This window comes from Taudactylus pleione, unplaced genomic scaffold, assembly GCF_031769625.1.
Source record: "Taudactylus pleione unplaced genomic scaffold, aTauple2 ptg000707l, whole genome shotgun sequence".
In the NCBI taxonomy this organism is placed as follows: domain Eukaryota; kingdom Metazoa; phylum Chordata; class Amphibia; order Anura; family Myobatrachidae; genus Taudactylus; species Taudactylus pleione.
This window is the reverse complement of record NW_028285109.1, coordinates 15,386,537-15,395,000: the sequence shown is the minus strand read 5'-3', so window position 1 is coordinate 15,395,000 and position 8,464 is coordinate 15,386,537. Positions and strand designations below refer to the sequence as shown.

The 8,464-nt window shown below is 43.3% G+C and overlaps 1 protein-coding gene across 1 annotated transcript in view; it reads left to right on the top strand.

Annotated features, from left to right (window-relative positions):
- AVEN (apoptosis and caspase activation inhibitor) overlaps positions 1-8,464 on the top strand; it is a 584,468-nt gene that overhangs the window by 294,487 nt on the left and 281,517 nt on the right. The gene's annotated exons all lie outside the window — the stretch shown is intronic.

Sequence of the window (8,464 nt, the reverse complement as noted above, 5' to 3'; positions counted from 1 at the left end):
GGAGGTCCACTTATTGCCCATCCCTGAAAGCCATATCTAGGTACCGTCCAGGGTGGACATCGTAGGGCATTTTTCTGGGATAGCTTCTTAATGCAAAGTATGGGGAAGCCATTCACTACATATTTAAAAAGCACAGTGATGGACCCTTTTCTGCCAACTGTCTTCCTTCAAATAAAACATGTTCTCTCATTTAACTGTATTCAAATTATTTTTTACTATTTTTTTTAACCACTTATTTTATTTTTTTATTTAGACTTTTAATATTTGAAGAATCTGCACATAAAGGTCCAAGACTGGGCCTCCAGAGGCAGTGATCTTGTGTCACGCCTGAGTTGTCTAGAATAAGCCTATGCTCATTCCTTACAACCTCAGCCCGTGGTCATTCTGGATGGGGGCATAGCTACAACACCCTGTATGTGTGACTGTGTCATAGTGGGTGTGGACACACCCTGTTGGGCAAGACTACACCCCCGATTGAAAGTTTTCACATAAAAATAAAATTTTTATAGAAATAACTCTCAGCCTACCACAAATCGGGACGACCATCCTGATCACAGGACAGTCCCCGGAAATCAGACTGTCCTGCAGAAGTTGGGAGGTTGGGTATGCTCGCTGCCACCAGCCAGCACTGCTGTGTAGCGAAGCATCACTCAGATGCCCGCTGGTTACTTATTGGAAAATAATCCTGAAAAATATTTTTTATTGCAGTGCTTAGCGGCAAGGACTTTTTTTTTTTTTGCTGTGGCTATTAGATAAATAGACCCCAATATTTTATATTGAACAATAAGTAAAAGCAACATATTTCTTATTAGATCTGCTGCCTATTATAGGTATGTTTCTGTTTTAGTAATTATTATGCATTACACAACACTTTCAAAATGTGTAATGGGAGGTTAGCTTATATGGTGTACTATTATGGAGACCTGTTGGCATTTACAGTGAAAATCCAGCATTTAATCAGAACATGCCATGAGATGCATATGCCTCCAAAATCTTGATCTGTAGTTTTTGAGAAAGAATCTAACAAACCTTTAAGGCTCCTGTTTCCTTCTCTGTGTTTGTAGCATCACCTACCTTACAACTATAACAGAGCCGAGTGAGAACACAAATATTTGTCACCAGAATTAAAGCATATTGCTGTCCATGTGTTTGTTACTGCAGGAAAGCAAGCAGCTGGATTTCATGTACTTATGTGGCATAGGACATATATTTCTGTAGTCTTTTGACTCCTAGTTGGTATAAAAGGCATGGGTGAACATTATGGATAGTAAATGCTGTACTTTTCAGACTTCTATAGATAAGACTGCAACCATTAATTAACTACTTCTGTAGTTAATTCACTATTGAAGACCTCCAATTAAACTCACTTTGTTTTCTTATTTTATTAATATGCGTTTTCTTTGTCAGTTGAAGAAATGAGGTATAAAAAGAATGGTCAAGACTCAGTATATTTGACCCAAGTTATTTTTTCATCTTTCTCCTGCTGCAAACTTATGACTTGTACATGATTTTGTATCATCTGACTGTGAACTGTGACTCTCATTCGCTGTGGGCTTAAGAACAATAGTTACACCGAATGACACTTGTGTAAATGAACACATGGAGCAGATGAGTTCTTACCTCTTTTTCTGCAATCCTCTGCACTACATTTTGACACAGCATGCCAGGGCCTGATTAACAACCCATGGTGCCCAGACAAGATACTAGCTTAAGATGGGTGTACACACTTGTTGATATATTGTTCGTTCGATCAACTCATGATATCTTGCGATTGCATCAACGGGTCTGTACACCCGATATGTCTGTGAATGACGTTGTTCACAGACATATCAGGTCAGCCCTGCAGCATAGTCGATGCCACATGTGCACTGGCAGTATGGACACTAATATCATAACTGGACGGGCAAAATTTATTGCCCATCCAGTTGTGATGATAAGCCAGACCTATCGAGCGGCCAAATGGTAAGTGTGTATTTCTTACAAAAGTGTGTACCCAGCATAAGGCCCTCCCTCCTCTGATCTCCCCTTTCAAAATGGAATGCTCCTGTCCCTTTCCACCATAACATTTTATTTACTTACTCACCCTTCCCATTACCCCTAACAGGCTTAAGCTGTTGTGGAACTGATTGGCCTGTTGTCACCTTCTTCCCTGATTGGCCTGCACTGATGCCTGTTGATGGTTTCCCGCCATCAATGTAAAGTGCCGATGGCACCATTGATGGAGACCATTGATAGTTATAATTATTATCATTTATTTATATGGTAACACAAGTGTTCCGCAACGCCTTACAAAGTACATAGACAAATAGGTTGACTTACAGTACAATGCAATACAGGACATGGATAACATACATTGCTACATTCGCGACCATAACACCTAGATAAGCAACAGAACAAAGCAACCAAGTGTTAGGTGCCCTAGTGGGGAGTAAGAAGTAGATGAAAGTAGAGTTAGGAGAAGCACAAGAGGGTAGATGGCCCTGTTCATAGGAGCTTACCTTCTACAGGGGAGGGACAGACAAACAGGTGTGACACAGATGGGGTAGACAGGGGGGGAAGGAGAATGTAGCAGCAAGTTAAGATGAGAGCTGGAAGGCTTTGATGAAATAGTAGGTCTTGAGAGCCCGTTTGAAGGATTGTAGAGAGGTGGAGAGTCTGATGGGAAGAGGGATAGAGTTCCAAAGGTGGGGAGCAGCGTGGACAAAAAAATCTTGGAGGCGGGAGTGGGAGGTAGTAATCAAATGGCATAAGAGGCGGCGTGCATTTGTTAGTAAACCTTTCGATGGCTATACCTGATATAAGGACCTCCTTCATGCTCCTAGAATCCAATTAGGTGGAATCAAAAGCATAAATCTGGCAAGCCAGTTAACATACATGCGCACCTGCAAGGACCGGCACGATTAAGTAGTAAGCTACTTAGCGATATTTGTTTCCTGTTTCTTAAATTACTTTTTTTTTTATTTAAATCACTTTGATAAATGGAAAATCATCCTAATCCTCACACTTGGAGGACTAATGATCAATAGTCCTCTACGATTTATAGCCACCTACTCATATTGCAGCCTAACCTATTAAAAATTTAAATTATTATAATGGTGGTTGACACTTGTGATTACACTATGTACAATAGTCCGCCTCTTGTATTTACACCTGACTTTTTTCAGAGTTCGCTGGCGTTTGTTGACTCACAGAATGCCAAGAAAAATGCTGAAGGGTTTTATCCATGCATTGAATGTCACTAATCTCTCTGCTAATATTGGTAATTTGTAAATGTGGCCTATTTAAATAAGAACATTTCTATAATGTTAAACTATCATAATTAATATAACTGTCAATAGCAGATGCTGTGCATCAATAACAGTCCTTGGTAATATGAATTACCGTATATACTCGAGTATAAGTCGACCCGAATATAAGCCGAGGTACCTACTTTTACCCAAAAAAAACTGGGAAAACTTACTGACTCGAGTATAAGCCTAGTGTGGGAAATGGCAGCAGCTGGTAGTGCCCCCAGTAGTAATTCCCCCTGGTTGTGCCCCCAGTAGTAATCCCTCCTGGTAGTGCCCCCAGTGGTAATCCCCCCCTTTCAGTGCCTCCAGTAGTAATCCCCCCTGGTAGTACCCCCAGTAGTAATCCCCCCTTTTAGTGCCCCCTGTAGTAATCCCCCACTGGTAGTGCCCCCTGTAGTAATCCTCCCCTGGTAGTTCCCCCAGTGGTAATCCCCCCTTTTAGTGCCCTCTGTAGTAATCCCCCCTTTTAGTGCCCCCTGTAGTAATCCCCCCTGGTAGTGCCCCCTGTAGTAATCCCCCCCTTGTAGTTCCCCCAGTGGTAATCCCCCCTTTTAGTGCCCCCTGTAGTAATCGCCCCCTGATAATGCCCCTTGGTAGTGCCCCCTGTAGTAATCGCCCGCTGGTAGTGCCCCCTGTAGTCATCGCCCCCTGGTAGTGCCCCCTGTAGTCCCCCCCCCCTAGTAGAGAGACACGTGAAAAGAATAAAAAAAATAAATAAACACTTACCTTAAACTCCCGCTCCTGGTCCCGCCGCTGTCCGCTCCTCCGGCCGCTTTGCATGGGAGAGACGTCGTCATGACGACGTGTCTCCCATCACCCACTGCGGGAGCCGGAAGATGGCTCCCGCAGTGGGAGCAGCAGCAGCCGCTGAGAGTCTGACAGACTCTCAGCGGCTGCTGATTATACCAAACACGCAGCTGCCAGCTCCGGCGGCTGTGTGTTTGGCAGTGTGTAGCGCTGACCGAACTCCGTCTGGTCAGCGCTACACTTGACTCGAGTATAAGCCGAGGGGGTACTTTTTCAGCACATTTTTTGTGCTGAAAAACTCGGCTTATACTCGAGTATATACGGTATTATTGTTGCGATTTTGCTAAATACAATGTTTTCAACACTTACAATAGATAGAAGAAGAATGTTACATCTGTAAAGGATTAATCGTCCGGAAAATAAAATTGTAAATAAGTAAGAACAAAAAGATCAATGACTCAGTTCGTAAATGTACCATAATGAATCTCATGAGTGTTCTCTCATCATGATTCTAAACAATGATTATTATTAAATAACCCCCTTAATGTAATTTTTGCAATGTTGATTATTAAAAGTATTTTATCATTGGAATGCTGTTTTGTTGTTTTTTTTGTAACCACAAAACCGCTCAGAAATTGTCATGCTTTTATGTATTTAAATTTAGAAAGTATTTTTTTTAAATGTATTTAAAGATTTTATTGAAAAAAAACCCAAAACTATTCCTGTGGGTGTCTTGAACACCATAAGCCCCAAACTCATAGGCCCCCATTGTACCAACCCCTCCCACCGCCGAGTGTTAACAGATCCCTTGGGCCCAGGGGCAATAGATCCCATTGGTATTTTCCCCTCCCCCTAGTATAGTAATATTATATACATATTAATATAGTGTAGTAATAGATCCCCAGTGGAAGAGTCCTCCCAACCACAAGTGTCCATACCCACCCTGTTAGTGGATACGCACGCCCAATAATTATGTGCCCATCCCCCCCATGGCATTACCCATCCACCATCCTCCCCCCATACCATCCTACAGAGCGCAGCAAAGTGTGGTTCATGGAGGAGTGATCATCAGTCCTCCATGCTGTAGCTACAGTAATCTCTGCACGCTCAAAGATCAACAGAGTGCTCAGGGGGGAACCAAGTTCATCTCCTCACACTTTTGATTTTGGCACATGTGCCCCAGAGGGCCGTTTACACAACATTATGGAGCATGATTTCGGGAATGATGTGGGCAGTCACCGGGGGCCAGAGCATCAGGAGTAAATCCATTCCTATGGCAATCGCTACACTGTGTATTTCTGTCCCTTTAGAATCAAATAAAAATTTATCTCTCTCAAAAACCCTCATCCACACTTCTCCCTACACCTCCAGCCTCTTTTCCTCACATACTCCCTTGGTCAATCAATGACTGCCGCCTCAACTCCTCCCTGCTCACCACTTATCATTCTGGATTTCTCCTAGGCTGCTCCAAACCTCTGGAATACCCTTCTTATGCTCCATTAGACATACATCCAGCCTCTCAGCCCTCAAATGTACCCCTAAAACTCATTTTACCAACCCTCCTCAGATGTCTGCTGTCTACACAGCCTTTCACCTCACTATCGTGTCCACCCATATCCCTTCTAGATTGTAAACTCATGAGAACAGGGCACTCCTCCCCTTTGTCTTCTATACATAATTATGCTTATTGCACTTTGTAATAATGTATTTATGTGAAGTTGTGAGTCAGTGTCAGTTGAGAATTTGTGTTAGTCTACTTTTGTAACTTGTTTGTTGTATTCCTTGTTTGTGGCGCCATTTATAGAAAGTACAATAATTATAATTATTGGCACCATCCACTCCAAGTGCAGCGTGACTAAATGGAGTTCTCTATGACGAAATGCAGATGTTGTACAATTAAGGATTGCTTTATCAGTAAAATGTAGGGGCTAGTAGATTTCCCTTCTAGGAGGACCTGTTTTGATCTTTAATTGTGAAATCCTCACTCTACTTCCACTACTACCTGCCGCTTGAAATGTGTGTAATACAAAAAAGGTATCCAATTAGTAGCAGTCAAGTAGCACTTCTAATTGATCGCAGCGGGGCTATCCTATTAGCTGCAAAGTGCCGCTCGACACCGGCACTTATCGTGGATAATTTGCGGGACCTGATGTGTCCCGAAAAATAATCCATGATAACTGTTGTGTTTTCATCACCTAAATGGCAAAAACACATAGGTCTGCGAGCTTACCCTATGTGTTTTTGACTGAAATAATAGGATAGAGTGAAAAAAAACATAGTCGAAAAATGGGGATAATCCCTGTATTTCGCCGATCGTGGCTATCCATCAGCGCCCGAACTATGGCCCTTATTCAGAGCCGGATGCTCTGACAGAGCGCTCGATCTGAATCAGGGCCGTCCCTGCTCCTTTTTGGAATGACCATCGCGGCCAAAATGATGGCCGCGATGGTCAAGACCATCGCGACCAACGGGCTTGCGACGAGACCCTTGCGGTAGGGTCTCGCTGCCGCAAGCCCTGGAGTGCTTTTGGCTCTATCAGAGCCAAAAGCACTTCCACTTACATCACTAGTGATGTCAGTGGGGCCAGCCCCAGATGGTAGGCGTTCCCATGGGAACGCCTCCGTCTGGGCAGCCACGCCCACAAAAGGGGGCGTGCTGTCAATCACCATCGACAGCACGCCCCCTTTGGTGCGAGACCCATAACGACGGTTTGGCCGTCGTTATTCGGGTCTCGCGCATGCGCACTTGGGCAACATCGACCCGCTTGCGAGCGCTCAGCGCTCGCGAGCGGGTCTGAATTAGGCCCTATGTTTGGGGCTAATTGTATACCGCCCAAAGTTTACTTGACAATAATATATCTTTTTATTATTAATCACAAACATTTAAGCAACATCCAATCAAAACATAAAGAAAAACATAATTAACACATTTCCAATAATGTGTGTGTATATACCATTTTATATCAAATGGAAATTGTAATTGTTTGGGTTTTTTTTTAACCTAAAATATAGCATTACTCATTCTTTTACGCTTTTATGATAGTAATTGAAACATTCTATAAATGTCCCTGTCATTTTGTGGAGATTATGCTGCACCATAGGACTGTATTGTGCTTGATTTTGACAATTGCAGTTGTATAATTGTTTTCACTGTCATTAAATCTTTGTGACAGTGCTCCATAATAAGTTTCTTGTTATAACATCTGACTGTGTGACATTAGCATGTTTTATGTTTGTATGTTTGTGTAATTCTTGTGTCCTCTAATGCAGTGTTTCTGAACTCTGTCCTAAAGACAAACTAACAGTCAAGGCTGTATGGCCTCCAATGATTTAGCATTGAACTCGCTGCAAGAGATATCCAACTCGCAGTGGGGGATAGATTACACCGGAGCAATTCACCATTGCTCCGTTGCGGGGACAGCTGCTCCGAAAAGCAGCTGTCCCCTCGGTTAGTATTGCAGCCATAGATGTAGCTGCGTTACTTACCTTCTCCCCGTCAGCCCAGCTACGCATGCGTGACCCGAGGTCACGCATGCGCACAGCCGCCGGGGAGGTAGTGAGGAGGTGGCGGAGGGATCCACTCGGATCCCTCTTCGCATCCCCGGAACTCCTTCCCATAGGAAGGAGTAGGGATCTGAGAACAAGCGCTGCCTGAACATAGCGCATGTTCTCGGCAACAAACTTCGAAAACTTTCAGTTTTCGGAGTCCGCTGAATATCAGGGACCCTTGATGATGAATGTCCTGGTAAGTAAAATATGCAGAAAATAGTGTTTCCCCATGGTTACTGGGCCATTTATCGATGATGATAGGCCCCTAGGTATTAATGATATCCATGCTTGAACGCAGGTGACTTAATTAGTACGTCTGCAGGAATTCATTTGTGATATACTGAATGTAGAAATATGTGTCCAGCTCACCAAATATGATGCAAACACAATTTAGTGATACTTAGTCAATATATAAACTGACAAAATAAAACACCCTCGTTATTTACAGCATTAAATATTGTGTGGTGCAAAGGCATGTTCTGTGCAGAACCTTTCCTTATTCTAATAAATACAAGGCAGGTATGTCAGGAAAGTGTGTAGAGTCTTTGAAAGTGGTGATTGCATTTAAAAGTACAGATGTGTCCTCATACACCCAGCCTCAATACGCCACGCTGCGCAAGATGCCTGGTGCGAGTGAGCCGCCGGGTATCGTGTGACTCTTCTTGCGCAGAGAGTGTTTTTCTCCTGAAAGTGTATCGCAGGTGAAACTGCATGCGAAATGCTGTGTTACAGTGTCAGCGGCTGTGACACTGTAATGTAACATTTCACATGCAGATACAGCCGCAGTTGCACGCAGAATATAGGCATCCCATATATTACGCTTGACGCGACTTCAAGGGTTGTTTAACGCGCAAGGAAGTCAAATGTATGTGGACACAT